General features: G+C 53.1%; 1 protein-coding gene across 2 annotated transcripts in view; it reads right to left on the bottom strand.

The window, feature by feature from the left end:
• Nucleotides 1-22,331, bottom strand: part of LOC123764027 (zinc finger protein 345) — an 86,149-nt gene that overhangs the window by 33,817 nt on the left and 30,001 nt on the right. For both annotated transcript variants that reach the window (XM_045751482.2, XM_069339464.1), the window contains exon 3: nucleotides 7,499-7,581. The gene's annotated coding sequence lies outside the window, so the exon portion shown is untranslated. The remainder of the gene's footprint in view (nucleotides 1-7,498; nucleotides 7,582-22,331) is intronic.

The following is a 22,331-nucleotide window of genomic DNA, read 5'->3' on the forward strand; positions in this document are numbered from 1 at the left end:
TTTATAAGGCTAACCCCTCACTTTGACCATTATCTAAAATCTTTGGATAAAATGAACCAATGGAACTACCTCGTCTGCCCGAAACGATGCGCGTACTAGTGGCTTTACAAGAATGTAATTACTATGCCATGAATCCTCACAATCCCAATGTACCTTCTTGTATATAAATAAATAAATAAATAAATTATCCAAACACACATATTTACAACTTTATGTACAAATTTATACACGTTAATTTTTCACAATACATGATAATCTATAGCCATCACCAGATAGTAAGTCTTTAATACTTGTCAAAAAACCAGCGTTGAATGTAATGAAAACGCCATTTTCTGGGTGAGCCCCGGAGGCTCCCTGGAGCTTATCGGGCTAATGTATGTTATGTTAGACCGGGACATTAGCTATGGAGTTCAGACCTACCAGGGACCAGCGCCAGAACCTGGCTCCTTCAGAGAGGTTTCAGGGAGCAATGACCCTGGAAAACCCCATATGGTTGGGGGTTTTCCTTATCTGCCATCGACCGGGGTTAGGCACCCAGAAAAGTAGGCGTAACAAAACAAACCCCACATGGTAAGAAACTACAACAAAAACTGAACAGAGGTAGAAAACTCCCTACAATCCCAAGGAAAACAATCAAACAATCAATTTACTGCCGCGCCAGTCGTCCGTGCAGCTCTCCCCTCCCCAGGAGGGGGAGGGGGGGCCCCGAACCTCACCACGCCAGCTGCCTTCAGTTTGGAAACTAGGCAACCAACGCGAAAAATCCTGCCAACCGGATGGGAGGGAGGGTAGCCAGGGAGCCTCCTGAGCTCACCCAGAAAATGGCGTTTCATTATATTCAATGCTGGTTTTCTGTGGGGGAGCCCCTACGGCTCCCTGGAGCTACATACCCAAAGAGAAGGAAAAAAGGGAACTTACCCGGGAGGCAGCTGCCACAAACTCCTCAACGCGAAGTCGAGACAACTGGCTGCAACCTGCGACCCAAAGCAACACAAGAACGCCGAGGAGCAGGGACGTTCACCAAATAACGGGCAGCCAGGACCCTGTTCGACTTCCAAAATCCACGCGCTCGAATATGTGCCCAAGACATATTACCAAACAAGGCAGCCAAAGCCGCAAAGGTCCTAACGTCATAGGCGCGAGGATAGACCGCAGTCTGGCTAGACTTAATAACCCTGCGGACAACCTGGGAGACCCGAGCCTAGAACAGGGAACGAGGGAAACCGGATCAACCCAAAGCACATCCCCAGTCACCCCGGCTGAAGCGCGCAGGTAACGGGGAAGTGCTGCAACTGGACACAACACACGATGCACCCCCGGCCGAACCAACCAAGCATCAATGACCCACGGGCCCCTCCGGAAAGCAGCCGTCTCGTTCTTCACCAGAAAAGATGGAGAAGGTTGCAAACAGACAAACCTACCCCCAGGACCAAAAGAGCAGAAACCCCTGTGCCGGAGGAGAGTATGAAGCTCCCCTACCCGGCCCCCAGAGGCTAATGCCAACAAAAGCAAAGCCTTGGAAAAACAATCAGGAACCGAAGGGGCCACCTCAAACCGAGGAGAGGAAAGATAGGAGAGGACCCTGTCCAAGGACCAGGACGGCTCAGGAGGCGCATGAGCAGGCCGGAGGTGAAACATAGCACGGGAAAGCTTACGAAACGGGGCGGATGTAACGTCCACCCCGAAAACTAGCTTGAGCGGCTCTGCCAGTGCCGCACGATACGAGGCGACAGTATTGGGCATCAAATGACGGTCCTGAAAAGCCAAGAAAGAAAGGACAAAACAACCCAATCCGAAAGAAAAGACAACCTACGAAGAGCCAGAAAATGGCGAAAAGAATGCCAGGAAACTTCATACTGTCGCCGAGACGAAGCTCTCAGGTGGGACACCATCAACGAAGCCACCTGATCACCATAGAAATGGTGATACACCCGCGTCAAAAAGACCAGACGCGAAGAGCAGAGGATAAGGTCGAACCAGCCCCGTACCGGATCGGACCGACCTGCTGAAAGAGGCGGAGCCACGGGAAACGTCCCGGGTTTGGGCACCGAGCCAAAAGCACCGGAAACCAAGGCTGGGCCGGCTACCAAAGGGCCAGGAGGACTACTCTCCCTGGGAATGTCTCCATCCAAACCAGAACCCGAAGCAACAGCTGGACTGGAGGAAAGAGGTACAGGTAACCCCACCTCGACCAGTCCTGCGAAGGGCATCCACCGTGAACGCTTCGCGAAGGGGAAGGGCGTCACATATATTGGGAGACACCGAGACCACGCCGACGCGAAGAGGTCCACATCTGGGAGACCGTACGTCTGGCAGATCCAACGAAATGAGTCGTCGTCGACCATCTACTCCGTGGACAGGGGAAGGAAGCGAGACAGACCATTCGCCGAGAACGTTGGACACTCCCCGGACGTGAACCGCACGGAGAGCCAAACCCCGAGAATCCAGCAAATGAACCACTCGAAGGGACCAACCCCAAAAAGCCAAAGACCGAAGAGAACCCCCGCGGTTCAGGCAATGAACCACTGGAGAACAGTCCGAATGGAGGCGAATGGTCGATCCCCGAGCGACCTGAATCCTCCGAAGCGCGAACCAGACAGCCGAGAACTCCCGAACCGTGCTGTGAGCCCGATGGAAGGACGGATCCCACCGTCCCTGGCCTGCCTGGTGAGCACTGGTCACAAAGCCCCAGCCGAGAGACGACGCGTCTGTGAACACATCGAGCGAGGGACTCGGGAAGGTGCCAAGGCACCGAACCCCGAAAAGTCTGAAGAGGAAGCCGGTGACGCAGTAACCAACATAAGACTCCCAGAGGATGAACCCAACGATCGCGAGAGATGCGGAAAAGGACGTCCCGAAGGAACCAAAACAGACGCCGAAGCCAAACCCGACCCGGCAGGTAGACTTGCACGGCGAAGTTCAGACTCCCGCACAACCACTCGAGCAACCGCCGAGTGACTCGGGACCCCCCTCAGAAACAGCTGACAGCGGTCCCGCAGCCGCCGCAACACCTCTGGAGGGAGAGACAAGGAAGCGGTCCGAGAATCCCAAACAAGACCCAGCCTGGTCCGAACCTGGGACTGAACTAGATGGGACTTCCTCCAGTTCACCAGGAACCCGAACCTGGCAAGCTGGGAAAGAACCATATCCCTGGCGAGCAGACAAGCTGACCGACTTGGAGCTCACACCAGCCAGTCGTCGAGGTAGGCCAAAACCCGAATCCCTAGAAGACGCAGACGGGTCACCACAACCCGGGTCAGACGCGTGAAAACGCAAGGTGCCAGATTCAAGCCAAAAGGTAGGTATCGAAAACGGTAAGCGTGATGCCCCACCACGAAACCTAACCAGTCCCTGAACCCCGGATGAATAGGAACGTGCCAATACGCGTCCTTGAGGTCCAGGGACACCATCCAGGCACCTGGCTCCAACAGAAGCCGGACCTGAGACAGAGTAATCATCCGAAAGGAGGGGCAAAGAATCCAGGGGTTCAGACTGGGACAAGTCCAGAATGAACCTCAGATCCGCACAGTCCCGTTTCAGCACTGGAAACAGACGGGAAACCCACCTGAGAGACTGTAGTGGTTTCGACCACGCCCAAGCGCACCCACTCCAAGACGACTTGACGAAGCGCAGGAGAAGAAACCTGCCCTGTTAGCCCCGAACCCCCCAAAGGGGGACGAGTCGTTCAACACCACCGCAGGCCGGATGACACGACCGAAAAGGCCCACAAATCGTGGGACCAAGCGTGGGCAAACAAAGCAAGCCTCCCCCCCCATCACCCAGTCAACGGGGCGATGGGGGGGAGGCTCCCACATCCTCCTCAAGCTAAGCAGAAGACAGCTCGAGAAGGGAAAAGAAACGCAAGACCGAAGCCAAATGCCCACGGGAGCGCAACTCCTCCGCAACCAACGAAGCCGAAAGCTGAGGAACCTGCACGTGAAGCTGGAAAAGGCCAACATCCCGAGAAAGCACGGGAGCGAATAAGCATGCATTAAGGTGCTCAAACTCGCCCCCTCCCCCCCCAGGTAAACCTGCATAAAAGTAGCAGCTTCCCGCCAATCAAGCGTGCGGGTCTGACAGAACCCATGCCACGCCCCCAACGAAAAGAAAGGGCAGTCTGCCAGCCAGGAAGACTCCGGAACCTCCAAACGCACCCAAAAACGGGAAGAAGAATCGAACTCAAACGAGGACGGATCCATTGGGGAGGCATAACCCGGGTCTTGCAAGAGGTATGCAGCAAGAGCTTCCCGAGCCACCTTCAGCGGAGATACGGGAAGTAGCAAACCCCTGGAAAGACGGAGCCGAGGTACCCAAAGGCGCCCGGAACCGAACCCGGGGAGGAGCCGAACCCAAATCACACTCATACAGGGAAGGGGGGTAAGAAAACCCCTCCCCCTGCAACAATAATCCCCATGGGGAAGGCAAAAGCACCCAAGCGGGGTCACAGGGGGCCTAAGGCCCCCAGGTCGACTCCTCTCCAGCCCCAGGATCCCCTATGTCAGGACCCGGGGCAGAGCCGTCCTCCAAATCCTCTACCCCTGAAGAAAAGGTAGAGTCCAAGGAAGAGGCAGACAAAAAGGGGGGTCTGCTGGCGGGACCCAGAAGCCTCGGCAGGAGGAACCGGCTCAAATGCCTCCGTCCCCGACCCGGATGGGGCAGCCCCCGAAGCAGCCCGAGTCTCACTACCAACTAAACCCTGTGCCAAGGCCGAAACCCGCTTACGTTTCGGAGCTGGACAACGGGGGGGAAGGTGCAGGAAGAACCACAGGGGAAGGACCAGGGGGGCACGGCTGGAGCCAAAGCCATAGTGACCAACGCCCCCAGGTCAGGGTCCCTAAAGCCAAAACGGGGCAGCCTCGGGGCATCCGGGTGGGAACCTAGCGCATTGCAATAACCTAAGCCTAACATGCAACGCTGATGCTGCCTGTACCCTAATAGGAACATCCTCAGAGTAAAACTGGAGCACAAGCAGAGAACATGACTCGCAAGACTCCGGGTCAAAGGTGTCATTGACCCAACAGGCAACATGACGGAGGCAAAACAGGTGACTGTCACCCTGATACAAGGGCACACAGCAACCTTCAAACCCGCACAAGGCAGGCTGGAACTCGGGAGACACATCCATGGTTCCCGAGCCCCGACAGGGGTTTCCAGGGCCTGTAGGTTAGCAACTACGGGAAGCCCAGGCAAGGTGTTACTAACCGGTTAAAAAAAAAAAACACAAGGGTAAATGATAATACTGAAAACCCCCTGGGACGTGTACAAGCACGGGGGCCTAGCAGAGGGCCACCAAAACAATACCAGGGGAAGTATGGACCCACGAGAAGTATCTGCAAGAAAAATGACAGGTTGGATAACAAGAACTTTCCACACTAGAGATGCTATACCGATGATGATACTTTTCAAAACGCTTGTGCTCTCTAGAGTGGAGTACTGCTGCACAATGACAGCCTCTTTCAAAACTGGAGAAATTGCGGACCTGGAGAGCGTGTAGAGATCCTTTACTGCTAGAATCCACTCAGTAAAACATCTAAATTACTGGGACCGACTAAAGAGCCTAAATCTGTACTCCCTTGAGCGCAGGCGGGAGAGATACATAATAATTTACACGTGGAAAATAATTGAGGGGCTGGTCCCAAACCTGCACACAGAAATAACAGCACATGAGACTAGAAGGCATGACAGGATGTGCAGAATACCCCCGTTGAAGAGCAGAGGTGCAACAGGTACTCTGAGAGAGAACTCTATCAACATCAGAGGCCCGAGACTGTTCAACACGCTTCCGCTACACATAAGGGGCATAACTGGCCGACCCCTCACAGTGTTCAAGAGAGAACTGGATAAGCACCTCCAAAGGATACCTGATCAACCAGGCTGTGACTCATACGTCAGGCTGCGAGCAGCCGTGTCTAACAGCCTGGTTGATCAGTCCAGCAACCAGGAGGCCTGGTCGACGACCGGGCCGCGGGGACACTAAGCCCCGGAAGCACCTCAAGGTAACCTCAAGGTAACGAGGCAGAACCTCCACCAGGCAAACAAAAACAAAACAAAAGAAAACCCCCGCAAAAGTACACCATCCCCAGAGGTAACAGGAACCGGTCGCCGCTTAGGTGGCAGGCCGCGCAACACCCTGACGCCCTAACTAGCACAATACCACTCCCTACCCAAGGCCAAACAAGGGCCCCAAGCCCCAGCTGGCCCCAAGGGCGAGGCAAATGCCGAGCAGCAAGAACCTCTATGGGAGCGGTTCCCGAACGCCCCAGAGAAGATAACCCTGACACGCAAGGGCGCCTAGGGAAGGAAGCCCCTAGGCGCATGCAGCCCCGGCACTGATGAAGTACTCCTGGCCACCGCACACCACACAAAAACAGCAGAGAACGCCACACGAGGCAAACACCGCCAAGGAATTTGAGGCCAGAGAAGCGTCTATCCCGGTTGACACTAGCTTGCAAACTGAAAACAGCCGGTGTGGTGAGGTCCGGCCCCCCCCCTACCCCTCCCGGGAAGGGGAGGGCTGCGCAGACGACCGGCGTGGCAGTAAATCGATTGTTTGATTGTTTTCCTTGGGATTGTAGGGAGTTTTCTACCTCTGTTCGGTTTTTGTTGTAGTTTCTTACCATGTGGGGTTTGTTTTGTTACGCTTACCTTTCTGGGTGCCTAACCCCGGTTGATGGCAGATAAGGAAAAACCCCAACCATATGGGGTTTTCCAGGGCCATTACTCTCTAAAACCTCTCTGAAGAGGCCAGGTTCTGGCGATGGTCCCTGGTAGGTCTGAACTCCATAGCTAATGTCCCGGTCTAACATAACATACATTAGCCCGATAAGCTCCAGGGAGCCATAGGGGCTCCTTACGGGGGAGCCCCTACTATCACTTCATCGGACTATTTTCACAGTCGGCCTCTACTAGCACACAACTCCTTCAGGCGCCTCCCTCAATGCTGTTCCAATACTCATACACATCTTTCTCAGGACACACTCTCAAATGCCTAATACATTGAGCCATCTCATTGTATCATGGAGTGGAGCACTACTTAGGTCGATTATGTCTCTGGAGAGCTAGTCTAAAAATTTTTATTGTCAAAGGAGAGTGGAGTGGAGTACTGCCCAAGCCCAAATTTCTCCATGCCTTCATTGTCTTGTCCAGCGATTCTGATTGGGCACCAGAATTCTTGCCACCAGACAAGCAGTGCTGGTCCCAAACACCACCCACGGTTATTGTCCTTGTTATTGTCAGCAATATTTAAATACATTGTAAAAAATAACTCACAAATTTTATGTATTTTTGGGTGTGCTGAAATACTCGCATTTGCATCTTTCCATAACACCCCCCAATTATTAGAGAGTGATTTTAGAGCACCAAAACAAATCTCTTCACCAAAATTTATCATCTTCATTCTTCGTATGTCCTTAACGTCATCTACTATGTTCCATTTCCAGTCTTTAAATTGTTATCTTGCTATATTCATAGCATATTCATAAGTCATATTCAATCTTACCTTATCATAAGAGTGCAGATGGTGTCCGATACCTACTCGTAGCATAGGGTCTCCTCCTGGTAACTGCAGAAACACAATCTGTTCTAAAATAAAAAACCAGCGTTGAATGTAATGAAACGCCATTTTCTGGGTGAGACCCGGAGGCTCCCCGGAGCTTTACCGGCTGATATGCTAATGTCAGACTTTGGCATCAGTCATGTGTATGGAGTTCTAGGGCCTACCGGGGACCACGAGCCAGAACCTGGCCCCCCCAGAGAGGCAAGGGGAGCAATGGCCTATAGAAACCCCCGTGTGGTTGGAAGCATTCTATGTCTGCCATCGACCGGGTCAAGCATCCAGAAAGGTAAGCATTCCAAAACAAACCCCTATTCTGGTGAAAATTGCTACCTAAAGCCGAACTAGTGGATAGAACTCCCCAACAGAAAACAAGGAAACTAGTATGACGTCATACGTCACCGCGCCGCTGTCTGCGCAACTCCCCCCTCCCCGGGAGGGGGAGGGGGAGCCCCAGACTTCCCACGCCGGCTATCCACCCATCAGTTCTGAGGCTGGATGTCAAAACACGCGAAAAACGCCGACCGGAGGGAGGGAGGGTTGCCGGGGAGCCTCCGGGTCTCACCCAGAAAATGGCGTTTCATTACATTCAACGCTGGTATTCTGGGGGGAGCCCCGTCGGCTCCCCGGAGCTAACTACCCACAGAGGAAGGTCAAAGGGACAGAACCGGGAGGCGGACACCACGCACCCCCCAAGGAGTCGAGACAACCGACAGCAAACGCCAACCCAAGGCGCCACAGCCCCGAAAATCCCGGGAACAACACGAGAACCATGAGCAGCAAGGCCCCTGCACGAACACCAAAAATCCATGCCCGAAAGACCGCAAGGCCACGTCGCACAGACGGCAGCGAGAGCCACAAGGCATGAGGGAAGAACACAGGCAGCTTAGCCGCAAGAACACCGCTGACCACCTGGGACACTATCACCCGCGAACCGGGAAGAACAGAACCGGATCAACGCAAAACGCGCTCCGGACCCAAACGCCGTGGCACGCAAACAACAGCGGAGGGCCAAAACTGAACACAAAAACGACACACCCCAGGCCCGACCAACGAAGCACCCACAAACCCTGGACCCCTCCAGAATGCAGCAGCCCCACCCCGCGCCAGAAAAGATGGAGACTGCTGCCACCAAACAACCAAAACGCTAAAACCGAAGGAGCAAGAAAACTCAGCGACTCGACCCCCAGAGGCAAAGGCCCAAAGGAAGAGCCGACGAAAAAACACACCGGAACCGAAGGGGCACTACCAATCGAGGAGAAGACAGAGCACGCTGACCAGAGACCAGGATGGTGCAAGCGGTGCACGAACAGGCCGGAGGTGAAACGACACACAAGACAGCTGACTAACGGTGCAGAAGCAACACCAAGACCGAAAGCAAGCTGAAGCGGCTCCGCCCGCGCCGCACGAAAGGAGGCGACAGTATGTGGCAAGACGACGGCCCCCAACCCCCACCAGAAAACCAAGCCGAGAGTAAACCAAGCTAACAAGAGTAACCACCTAAGAAGGGACAGGAAAAGGAAGGACCGCCAAAATACCCCATACTGCCGCCTAGAGAAGCACGCAGGTGGGACACCTACCACGAAGCCACCCGACCACCAACCGGAGGCGAGACCGCGAGGCAGAACATAAGCAGCCCCGACAAGGCCCCTCCAAGCCCAGGAAAAAGGCGGAGCTGCGGGAAGATCTCGGGCGCGACCACCGAAACCCAGGCGGAACAAGGAGATGGAGCGTCTGCCGAACAGAAAAACTCTTCAAAGCATGCAAGCCCGCCAGGAGTTCAGAAACGACGGGTCCGACGCGAGACATCGCAAGACCCCAAAAAAAACCCAACCGGCAGGGCAAGCTAGGAAACCAAAGAAAGCGGAAGGGTCGCTGCCAGAACAGTACCCGAACCAAGGGGTACGAACAAATGCAATAGACCGAGACAAAGAAGCACATCACAGGACACAGGCTGACCAACGCCTAAGAACACACGCAGAACATCCCTGCTGCAGAGGAGGCAGGAAGAAAGAGCAGAAGCACAAAAACCCCAGGAGAACAACCAGGGGTGGACAATCAGGCAGGGACAGAAAAACCCCCACGCAATCCCCAGGCACAAAACGGCAGCAAAGTGCCACTCTACAACCGGACACAGGAACAAGGACACGCCACCGTGAAACACGGTACCAATGCACACGTGCAGCAGCAGCAACAGGCACCACTGCAACATGCAACATGTAAATAGCAACTCCCTTCTGCAAAGGCAGAGAACGGAGCAGGCAGACCCCAGAGAGGGCCAACGGAGACACGACAAAAAACCCTGCAGGCCCAGAAACCTGCACCAGGCGACCGACAGCGGAGAAACCCCGCTCGATACCTGCTGGATGAGGTACTGGGAGCTCTTTTACACCTGAAGCCCGGCCCAAGGCCAGGCTAGACCGGCCAGAGGGTGGCCCACCAGGCAGCTGCTAGGAGCAGTCCACCGGCCCACATACCCCCACAACAAGGACGGGCCGGAACTGCCATACGGAAACAGGCCAGTGCGCCCTGGAAGACCACGGACAAACCAGCAAGAAGGCTTATGCTCGCAAGTAGGTCGTGGAACAAGCACAGACCTCTGATGGTAATACAGTGTTCCCCAAATGTGCCAAGAGCACCACTGCACTCCACTGGTACTATCCCGCAAGTTCTACCAGATAAGCGGGACCCAAGAGCCAGAGCTCAAATCCTGCAAGCACAGCCAGGAGCCTTACCAGGTGAGTACAGAACCAACCCTACAACCCCCACACCTCACAACATTAAAAAGGAGGGTCCCCAGAATGACTCCAGCATGGGTTGGACATGCACATGAGGGGGACAGGAAGGGTTGAAAAAGGGACAGTCACTGGTGTGCGAACGGTCTCAGTCGTACAAAAATATACCTAAATAAAGACAGGTATATAAACAACACCGCATCCAGCGCCCGGCCAAAAGACGCCAGACCGCAGAAACTCACCTGGCGAATGGTGGCACGAACTTGACACAACTCAACCGTGCCCAGAAGAACCTGGGAGCACCGCCAGGTGAAGACGCCAGAGCCGGACCCTGCCGGACCCGCAGGAGAGCAGGGAGAGGCGAAGGAGGCGATCCACACCCATGACAGGGAAAACCGCAGTGTTCTCCCTACAACTGAGAACCAGGACACCCCCGGCGCGAAGGGGCACATACCGCAGCCAGGGAGAAGAACGAGAGGCGAAGCACTGTAGCAAAAAGGGCGCAAAACACCAGCACTGAAACACCGCCCAGACCAAAACAAACTCCACGGCGCATGCGCATAACACGCTGGCCGAACCGCACACCCTCCCTGCGGGAAGGCGCCAGCCAGGACTACTGCACGAGAAAAGTAGCCAAAAGAGGAAGCAGGAACAATAAAACCGGCCAAAGAAGCAAAGAGCCCAAAAAGGAACCCAACCGGGCGACAAGCAGCCCAACAGGGCGACAAGCAGCCCAACAGGGCGACAAGCAGCCCTACAGGGCGACAAGCAGCCCAACAGGGCGACAAGCAGGAGGAGCCGACAGACGTTCCAATAATGCGGGAAGTAGCGAAAAACCTTCCCGTACCCTCGAGAACACAGAAGCCAACACTAGTCTCGAAGGCACACGAAGGCGCAGGCGCACCCGAGAACAGAAGTCACGCAGAACCCCATCGAACGGGGAAACATGACGAAAACACCGTCCCAAAAAGGGGTGGGAGGAAACATCCACCCACAGGACGGAACCAACCGACTCAAAGGCCAAGGAACCGAGCCCGGGGAGAGGCTGACGCCCAACAGCACGTACGGCGAGTGGGGAGGAAAAACCCCACTCCGCGTAACCACAAGCCCCGCCTAGAGGGGGACAAAAAACCTCACGGGGTCCAACGGGGCCAAGGCCCCCAAGTCAGCCCCTTCCCAGCCCCGGGAACCTACACGACAGGCCCCGGGGCCGAGCCGTTCCCCCAAAGCCCCGGCCGTACCAGAAAACCGGGGCAGCCGTGAAAACACTAATGAAGGGAGCCCACTGGCAGACTCGTACAACACGGCTGGAGGAACAGGCTCAAATGCCCCCGTCACTACCCCGGAAGGGGAATTCCCCGAGACTGCCCGAGTCTCAACACCATCAAAAACCCCGCCCCAAACCTACAGACGGTAAGGAACCGGATGCAGGCAGGAAGGGTGATCCAGGGGAAAGACAAGGGGGCGTGGATGGAACCGAAGCAACCAACACCCCCAAGTCCCAAAACGAACTACAACGGGGCAGCCCCGGGGCTCCCGGGGAGGAAACCACGAGAACGTTGCTACCACCAAGGCTCAAGTGCAACGCCCCTGCTGCCCGCACCCGCTTTGTTAGCACAACTGGGTAACCGAGCCACAACGAGCAACCAAACTCGCAGGACTCCGGGTCGAAGGTGTCACCGACCCCACAGGCAGCAGACGGAGGCAAAACAGAGAGTCACCCAGAGACAAAGGGTGAGAGCAACCCTCAAACTCGCTGGAAGCGAGGGGGGGGCTCTGGGGTCACATCCATCGGACCCGCGCGCCCCCAGAGGTTTCCCAGGGTCCCGAGCGTTTACTATAAGAGGACTCGCGCTCAGGTAATCCCAGGCAGGGTACTGCTAACCGGCACCCAAAGCTACCAAACAACTTTCTAAGAGCTGAACCCCCGAGACGTGTACACTCACGGGGACCTAGCAGGGGTACCACCAGAAAATACTCAGAACACAAGGGACACAAGGGGCAAGAACGAAGGCAGACCCCCCGACCAGGTAGATAAACAAAAAGAAAAAGAAAACTCCACAAGAGGACAGCGTACCCAAGAGGAACAGAGCCGGCCGCTATGATTGGTAAAGACAAGCTGCACAGTACCCTGCACCCCACCAGTGCAAAAACTGCCCCTTACTCTAAGGCGAACAAGGGAGACAGAACACCCGAGTACACAAAGACGTATGACATCATACTATTTTCCTTGTTTTCTGTTGAAGAGTTCTATCCACTAGTTCGGCTTTAGGTAGCAATTTTCACCAGAATAGGGGTTTGTTTTGGAATGCTTACCTTTCTGGATGCTTGACCCAGTCGATGGCAGACATAGAATGCTTCCAACCACACGGGGGTTTCTATAGGCCATTGCTCCCCTTGCCTCTCTGGGGGGGCCAGGTTCTGGCTCGTGGTCCCCGGTAGGCCCTAGAACTCCATACATATGACTGATGCCAAAGTCTGACATTAGCATATCAGCCGGTAAAGCTCCGGGGAGCCAACGGGGCTCCCCCCAGAAATAGACAATTGAATAATTATCCACTTAAAGTAGCCATAAGACATTACTTCTCCATGGGTTGCCTCATGTAGAATTATGTCTACGTATGTTGCAGTCTAATTTTCTACTTCACATATACACCATCACTTCACTATCCTTAATTGTCTTTTGCATGATGTTTACATCAACTACTCACTCTTTTCCCGCGATATTTTTTCTTTTCTAACTAAGCGATAAAGCATCAGCAATAACGTTTTCTTTTCCTTTATTGTGCACTATATCCAAATTATATTCCTGTAAGACAAGAGCCCCACCTAGTCAGGCGCTGGTTGGTATTTTTCATTTTATGTAGAATACGAGGGAGTTATGATCTGTAAACACAGTGACAGGTCCATTTCCAATACTCCCATATATATTAAAAAGATGCAGTGCCATAACTAATGCCCAAGTCTCTTTCTCTATGGTACTATATGCTCTCGGATTTGGTAAAAATCTTTGCTGAAAAGTAGGACACTGGACTGTATATGTCATCTTGTTCCTGGGTTAAAATAGCATCAGCTGCCACATCACTCACTTCTACAAACAGGGTGAATGGTTTCTGAAAATCCGGAGAAACCAGTACTGGGGCTTCTGTTAGCAAGGTTTTAAGTCTTTCTAAAAGATTAATGATAAGATTCATCCCAATTCCACTTTTTATTTTTCGACAACAGTCCTGTCAAAGGTGCAGCTACAGTTACAAAATTTCTACAGAATTTCCTATAGTATCCAATCATACCAAGGTATCTGAGTAAATCTCTCCTACCTCTAGGTACAGGGTAATTGTCTATGGCCTCCACCTTTTGTTTCACTGGTGCAGCCTCCCCTTGACCTACTATATACCCAAGGTACTGCAAACGGAAAAAAAATATAGAAACGGAAACCACCTACAAAACTCAGGCAAATCATAACATAGAACGAAAAGGCAATGTAAAGGATCTGGGTGTACTCATGTCGGAAGACCTTACCTTTAAAGAACACAATAAAGTAGCCGTCACAACTGCAAGAAAAATGACAGGTTGGATAACAAGAACTTTTTACACTAGAGATGCTATACCGATGATGATACTTTTCAAAACGCTTGTGCTCTCTAGAGTGGAGTACTGCTGCACAATGACAGCACCTTTCAAAGCTGGAAAAATTACTGACCTGGAGAGCGTGCAGAGATCCTTTACTGCTAGAATCCACTCAGTAAAACATCTAAACTATTGGGACCGACAAAAGAGCCTAAAACTGTACTCCCTTGAGCGCAGGCGGGAGAGGTACATAATAATTTACACATGGAAAATATTAGAGGGGCTGGTCCCAAACCTGCACACAGAAATAACATCACATGAGACCAGAAGACATGGCAGGATGTGCAGAATACCCCCGTTGAAAAGCAGAGGTGCAACAGGTACTCTGAGAGAGAACTCTATCAACATCAGAGGTCCGAGACTGTTCAACACGCTTCCACTACAGTAATGCACACATTACTGTCTTGTCTAATTGGCTATCATCTTCTTTATTCCAATATTTCTTCATCAAGTTAACTTGGTCTGTCTGCCATATGTATCACATATGTCACGTCACCAAGCACCTTCTTCACCTTATAGGGTCCGCAAAATTTAGTCATTCACGGTTCCTGATACACTAACACCTTGTCCCCAACAACAAAAAACCAGCGTTGAATGCAATGAAACGCCATTTTCTGGGTGAGTCCCGGAGGCTCCCTAGAGCTTACTAGGCTGATATGCTAATGTCAGGCTTTGGCATCAGTCATGTGTATGGAGTTCTATGGGCCTACCGGGGACCACGAGCCAGAACCTGGCCCCCTCAGAAGAGACAAGGGGAGCAATGGCCTATAGAAACACCCTGTGTGGTTGGAAGCATTCTATGTCTGCCATCGACCGGGTTAGGCACCCAGAAAGTTAAGTGTCCCAAAACAAACCCCTATTCTGCTGAAAACTGCTACCACAAGCTGAACAAGTGGATAGAACTCCCTTAAAATAAACGAGCAAACAATCATGACGTCACACGTCGCCGCGCCGCTGTCCGCGCAGCTCCCCCCTCCCCGGGAGGGGGAAGGGGGAGCCCCAGACCCCATTGCGCTGGCTATCCACCCCCAGTTCTGAGGCTGAATGTCGAAAAATGGAAAAAAAATGCCAACCGGAGGGAGGGAGGGATGCCGGGGAGCCTCCAGGACTCACCCAGAAAATGGAATTTCATTACATTCAACTCTGGTTTTCTGGGGGGAGCCCCTTCGGCTCCCTGGAGCTAACTCCCCACAGAGGAAAGTAAAGGGACGTACCAGGGAGGCGGTCGCCGCTCACTCAACTTTAAGTTGAGAAACGGCTGCAACTGCTGATCCGAAGCGACACGGGCCCGACTAGGCCCAGGAACGCGCACGAGATAACGAGCAGCCTGGACCCTGCTCGACCGCCAAAACACCCTGCGCCCGAATGACAGCCCAGGATATATTGCCAAAAAACAGAGGCAAGAGCCGCGAACTTGCAAACATGGACACGGGGCGAGACTGCAGGCTGGCTAGCCGTAATAATCCTGCGGACGACCCGGGAGCCCCGCAACCACAAAACAGGGAAGGAGGGAAACTGGATCAACCCAAAGCACGACCCAGGACACAGAAGCCGTGGAGCGTGATGAACGGCAGAGGGCCGCCACTTGACACCAACAGGATGCACCCCCGTCCAAAACAACCAAGCATCAACAACCCAAGGACCCCTCCGGAAAGCAGCCGTCTCATTCTCCGCCAAAAGAAGGAGACTGCTGCAACGAACAACCCCATCGCCACGACCGAAGGAGCAGAAAACTCCTGCACTGGAAAAGAGGAGGAAGGTCACCAACCCGACCTCCAGAAGCCAAGGCCAACAGAAAGAGCCTAGGAGAAACAAACCAGAACCGAAGGGGCCACAACAAACCGAGAAGAAGATAAGAGCACTATGTCTAATGACCAGGACCGCTCAGGCGGCGCATGAGCAGGCCGGAGGTGAAACAACGCCCAAGGCAGCATGCTAAACGGAGCAGAAGAAACCTCAATACCGAAAGCAAGCTGAAGCGGCTCTGCCAGCGCCGCACAATACGATGCGACAGTATTTGGCAAATGATGGCCCTGAACCCCCAAAAGAGAAGGACAAGACCACGCCAACAAAACACAGAACTGAAGAAGGGACAGAAGGAAAAAGGAAGGACCGCCAAAAACCCCCACACTGCCGCCAAGAAGAACGCAGGTGGGACACATCAACGAAGCCACGGGACCAACAGAAAGTGAGAGACCCAAGGCAGAGCCGAACTAGCCCCACCATGGACCAATGAACTGAGAAGAGGCGGAGCCGCGGGAAGATCTCGGGTGCGACCACCGAGCAGGAAGAGCCAGAAAACCGAGCCGGCCAAGAAGGAGGTGGAATGTCTGCTGGACAAAAAGTCCCAACACCAGCGAGCATGCCAGGAGGTCTGAGACTACGGCCTCGACTGAGTCCCCAGGAAAGGGAACCCGCGAGACGCAGAAAAAGCCAACAGGCAGGGAAAGCCAGGAACCAGAAAACCAAACTTGGCAAACAGAGCCAAAAGGCACAGCAACAACTGCCAATGCAACCATGGACATCCACAAGAAAAAACTAGAAAGCCGTCCCCAAGGAGTGCCGGACCAACCGGGCTGTGGTGGGTACACGTGCCCACGGGCCGCACCAAGCAACAGCCTGGTGGACCAACTCCCACAAGCCAAGCTCAACCAGAGTCTGAGCTTGGGGAGAAGAACTCCCAAAACCCCATCAAGCAAGCATCAAGCAGACAACGGGAAAGAAGGAAGCTGCACGACACTGGGAGACAGAAGAACCAGAGGGGACAACACTACCACAAGCATGACCCCTCAGAGGAAGGAGAGGGTAGATAAAGATGTCCCAGGGGACACAGGCGGAACGAATGCCCAAAGAGCAGGAGAGACCACAAAGGTCTAGCGTCAGGAGAAGGAGACAAATGGAAAGCAGGAGGAAGGGATGAGGTGGAGGCCAACCCCCCACACAGCGTTAAGTGGAGAGACGACAGAGCCCAACAGGCTCAGGAAGCCGCACAGAAGTCGAACGACAGGCAAGAGAGACCAAAAAAAAAACGAACACAACTCCAGAAACACAACGAGGCGAGCACAACAAGGTAAGCACAGAAGCCACGCATATGGCAGGTGAGCGACAGAGGAGCAGGACGAAAGAGCGAAAAGCACAACCCCCTCAAGCACAACGAGGTGAGGACAACCAGGGGAGTACAGAGAAGCCAACAAACCTAGAAGGGCTAAGCCAGGTACTGCAAGGCAGGCAAGGAATGAGCGACCCAGAGGTGACAAGCTGAATAATTAGCACAGAAAACACACAAGGCCCCAGGAGGAAAACACACAAGGGCCAAACAAAACGCCACAACCAACCCCAACACTCACCCTCGGTAACAAAAACAGATCAAAATGGCACCTCATGACATCCAGACACAGGAAAACCGTACCACATAACAGTCACCTCCACCATCATACCACGTAACCCGTAGAGGTGGGGCTAACTCAAGCATGGGTCGGGCATGCATACATGTGGGACTGGATGGGTACAATGAGAAGCTGTCCCGCATGGGCCAAGAGACCCCCTGCAGGCACCTGTGTCCTGCCGTTCCCACATCCGTACGCCAAAAACCAAGGATCAACGCCTGGCTGATAGATGCCAGATCGCATAAACTCACCTGCAGAAACGGAGGCACGAACGTGTCATGACACAACGTAGCCGAGAAGATGCCGGGAGCACCGCCAGGGGAAGAAGCCCCGAGCCGCACACGCAGAAGGGGCGGGGAGAGGCGAAAGAGGAGCCCCGCACCCATAACACAGGGAAACCTCCAGCATCCGCCCCATAACCGCAACCCAGAACACCCCAGTAGCTACGGGGTAAGGACTGGAGAAGCGAGAAGAACGAGAAGCGAAGCACCCGAGAGAAAAAGCTGCAAAACACGAGCACTCGTGCACACCACCCAGACCAAAACAAACTCCCATGGCGCACAACCTGCTTGGCGGGAAGGTGCCCAAAAGGACCACTGCACAAGTAGCCCAAACAGCCCATGACCCAAGGGATGGGCGCAGGAGCAGAAACAACCCAGCGGACCGGAACAGGAGCGAAAACAGGAAGTAGCGACATACATATCCGAGGAATGTAAGGAAGACAAGGAACGAACCAGCAACCCAATTGGGCTACAAGTAGCCCAAACTGGCACCCTGGATAAGAAGTATGTAAAGAAAACGAATAGTGCTGAGACTAAGGACGAAGAAAAACACAGGAACAAAAGACAGAGACAGGACCGAAAACCCAGAATAAACCAGGAAGGGGACCAACAAGCCCCGAAAAGACCAGAGGGAAGCCACACCGAAAGACGCCAGACGTTCCAACCATACAGAAAGTAGCAAAAACCGTCCCAAACCTTCGAGAACACCCACAAACAGGCAGAACCCACAAAGGTTCATAGAAGCACAGTCGCACCTGAAACCAAAAGTCATGCAGAACCCCCCCCCCCCCCCACCAAAAAAAAGGAACATGACAGGAAAGTCCCGTCCCAAGAAGAGGGGTGAAAAAACCGCAAAGAGCACCCACAAACAGGACGGAACCAACGGACTCAAGGAACAAGGAATCGAGCCCGGGGAGGGGCCGACGCCCAAATAATCGTACGAGAAGGGGGAAAAGGAAAAAAAAAACCTCCCTGTAACGCAAGCCCCGCTCGAAGGGTAGAACAACCCCGGCGAGGACCAACAGGGCCTGTGGCCCCCCAGGCAGCCCCTCCCCAGCCCCAGGAACCCACATGTCAGGCCCCAGGGCCAAGCCGTCCCCCTAAAGCCCCGGCCTCAAGAAAAACTGGGGCAGCCGCTAAAAATACCAAGGAAGGGAGCCCACTGGCAGACTCATTCAACACGGCTGGAGGAACAGGCTCGAATGCCCCGTCGCTACCCCGGAAGGGGAATTCCCCGAGACCGCCCGAGTCTCAAAACCATCGAAACCCCGCCCCGACCCCAAACCCACAGACGGTAAGGACCCAGATGCAGGAAGGAGGGGGGGTTGGAAGACAAGGGGGCGTGGTAGAAAACCAAAACAACCAACACCCCAAGCTCCGTCACCAAAACGGGGGCCTCGGGGCTTCCGGGAAGCAACAACCTAGAGCGTTGCCAAACCGAAACACGATGCTCAACGCCCGTGCTGCCTGCACCCGCATAAGTCAGCGTAAGACTGATTAAGCAAGCCACAAACAAGCAACAAAACTTGTAGGGCTCCGGCTCGAAGGTGCCACCGACCCCACAGGCAGCAGACGGAGGCAAAACTATGAGTCACCCTGAGACAAGAGGACAGAGCAACCCTCGAACTCGCACAAAGCAAGGGGGGACCCCGGGGTCACATCCATCGGACCCATGCGTCCCCGTGGGGATTCTCAGGGTCCTGAGCGTTTACTTTAAGAGGACTCGCGCCCAGGTAAACCCAGGCACGGTGCTGCTAACTGGCGCCCAAAACTACCAAACAACCTTCTAAGAACTGAACCACAGGGGGCAAGAACCAAGGCAGACCCCCCCACCAGGCAGAAAACAAAAAGAAAAAGAAAACCCCGCAGGAGGACCCAGGCGGAATAGAGCCGGCCGCTATGATAGGTGATAAGTAGCTGTGCAGTACCCTGTGCCCCGCCAGTGCAAACTGCCCCCACCCCGGTGCCGGTCGAGCCGAGCGGACAGCACGCTGGACTTGTGATCCTGTGGTCCCGGGTTCGATCCCGGGCGCCGGCAAGAAACAATGGGCAGAGTTTCTTTCACCCTATGCCCCTGTTACCAAGCAGTGCCTGGTACTAGTACTAGGTACCTGGGAGTTAGTCAGCTGTCACAGGCTTCTTCCTGGGGGTGGAGGCCTGGTCGAGGACCGGGCAGCGGGGACACTAAAGCCCCGAAATCATCTCAAGATAACCTCTCAAGATAACCCCAAGGCGAACAAGGAAGACAGAACACCCGAGCATACAAGGGGGCGGCATTTTCCTGGACTGCCAGAAAGCCTTTGACACAGTACCCCATAAAAGGCTGTTTAAAAAGTTGGAGCAACAGGCAGGAGTAAAGGGGAAGGTGCTCCAGTGGATAAGGGAGTACTTAAGCAACAGGAAACAGTGAGTAACGGTGAGCAGGGAGACATCAAAGTGATGAGATGTCACCAGTGGAGTCCCACAGGGCTCAGTACTTGGACCCATCCTGTTTCTAATATATGTAAACGATCTTCCGGAGGGTATAGACTCGTTCCTCTCAACGTTTGCTGATGATGCAAAAATTATGAGAAGAAATAAGACAGATGAAGATAGACAGAGACTACAGGATGACCTGGACAAACTGGAGGAATGGTCTAGAAAATGGCTGCTGAAGTTCAACTTAGGAAAGTATAAAGTAATGAAATTAGGCAAAGGGAGGAGGAGGCTGAACACAAGGTACCATCTGGGAGGTGAAATCCTGCAAGAGTCAAATAGGGAGAGAAAGATCTAGGTGTTGATATCACACCGAACTTGTCCCCAGAGGCCCACATCAAAAGGATATCATCAGCGGCATATGCTAGACTGACCAACATAAGAACTGCCATTAGAAACTTGTGTAAGGAATCGTTCAGGACCCTGTATACCACTTATGTCAGAACAATCCTGGAATATGCAGCTCCAGCCTGGAGTCCATACCTAGTTAAACACAAGGCAAAGTTTGAGAAGATTTAGCGGTATGCCACCAGGCTCGTTCCGGAACTGAGAGGAATGAGCTACGAGGAAAGGAAAGGCTAAAGGAGCTGAACCTCACGTCCCTGGAAAACAGAAGAGTAAAGGGAAACATGATAACCACCTACAAAATTTTCAGGGGGAATTGACAGGGTGGACAAAGACAAACTCTTCAGCATGGGTGGGACACGAACAAGGGGACACAGGTGGAAACTTAGTACCCAGATGAGCCACAGAGACGTTAGAAAGAATTTTTTCAGTGTCAGAGTAGTTAATAAATGGAATGCACTAGGAAGTGATGTGGTGGAGGCTGACTCCATACACAGTTTCAAATGTAGATATGATAGAGTCCAGTAGGCTCAGGAATTTGTACACCAGTTGATTGACAGTTGAGAGGCGGGACCATAGAGACAAAGCTCAACCCCCGCAAGCACAATTAGGTGAGTACAGAGCCGCTGGTCACATCCCAACAAACCACGCCAACAACACATTTGTGTGACACGTCCCAACAAAAGACAAAAAGGAAAAAAGGCGCAAAGGTATGCCACCCGACCAGTACCCGAACCAAGGAGTACGAGCTATGAGGATATGATCACCGCATTTAAGATTCCCAAAGGAAGTAATAAGATAGAGGAAGACCAACTGCGGGACGCCAAGGGCACACGCACCAGGGGACACCGGTGGAATGAGAGCCCAAACGAGCCATGAAGACATAGGAAAGGAGGATTGCAGTGTCAGAGTAGTAGACAAGCGGAGCTCATGAGGAAGCGACGTGGTGGAGGATGACACCACACACAACTTCAAGCACAGATAATAATAATAATTTATTTAGGAAAAGTACATACATAGTTGCAGAGTTACAGTACAAACATTCTGTTTGATATAAAGAAAGAGGTAGTACAATAAGATAGAGCCCAGCAGGCTCATGAACCTGCACATGAGCGAATGACAGGCGAGAAGCGGGATCAAAAAGCCAGAGCTCATTCCTGCAAACACAACTAGGGAAGGACAACTAGGTAAGTACCGTACAGAGAATCCAATGTACATAGAAGGTCTAAACCAGGCACTGCAAGACGTGCAAGGAATGAGTGACCCAGAGAAGACCACGAAAAATGGGGCTGTGACCCACCCTTGCAACCATTAACCCAAATGAACAAGTAAGGCCCCAGGAAGAAGCAAAGAAGGGCAAACAAAAATTGACAACCAATCCCCAACACGCATCCACAGCACGTAAACTGCAGCAAAATATCACCTCAGAACATCCAGACAGGAATAATTACCCCATAACATATACCCACACCATTGTACCTCGTAACCTAGTGGAGGTAGGGCCCCTATCTGGATTCAAGCATGGGCTGGACATGAATAAGAGTGGGACTGGATGGGTATAAATAGGAGCTGCCTCGTATGGCCCAATAGGCCTGCTGCAATCACCTGTGCTCTGATGTTCGTACAATCGTATCCAAAAACACCAACCAGCGCCTGGCCGAAAGAGAAGCCAGACTACATTAACCCTTACACTGCTCAGGGGTCATATGGACATTTACACCCCTGTGCGCAAGAAAAAAAAAATTCAAACAATTTTTTTCGTCTTCTAAACATGTTAATTTGTGTCCCCTGAGCACGGAAAAAATAAAAAATAAAAATCGTAGGTGACATATTTTGGGCGCAATTGACCGAGGAAGTCTGGCAAAAAGTGGGCGTTGACAGAGCGGTCGTCAGACCCGGTCAGCGTCACCCGCATTGACAGATGGGAGTT

Source organism: Procambarus clarkii, chromosome 5 (genome assembly GCF_040958095.1).
Source record: "Procambarus clarkii isolate CNS0578487 chromosome 5, FALCON_Pclarkii_2.0, whole genome shotgun sequence".
In the NCBI taxonomy this organism is placed as follows: Eukaryota; Metazoa; Arthropoda; class Malacostraca; order Decapoda; family Cambaridae; genus Procambarus; species Procambarus clarkii.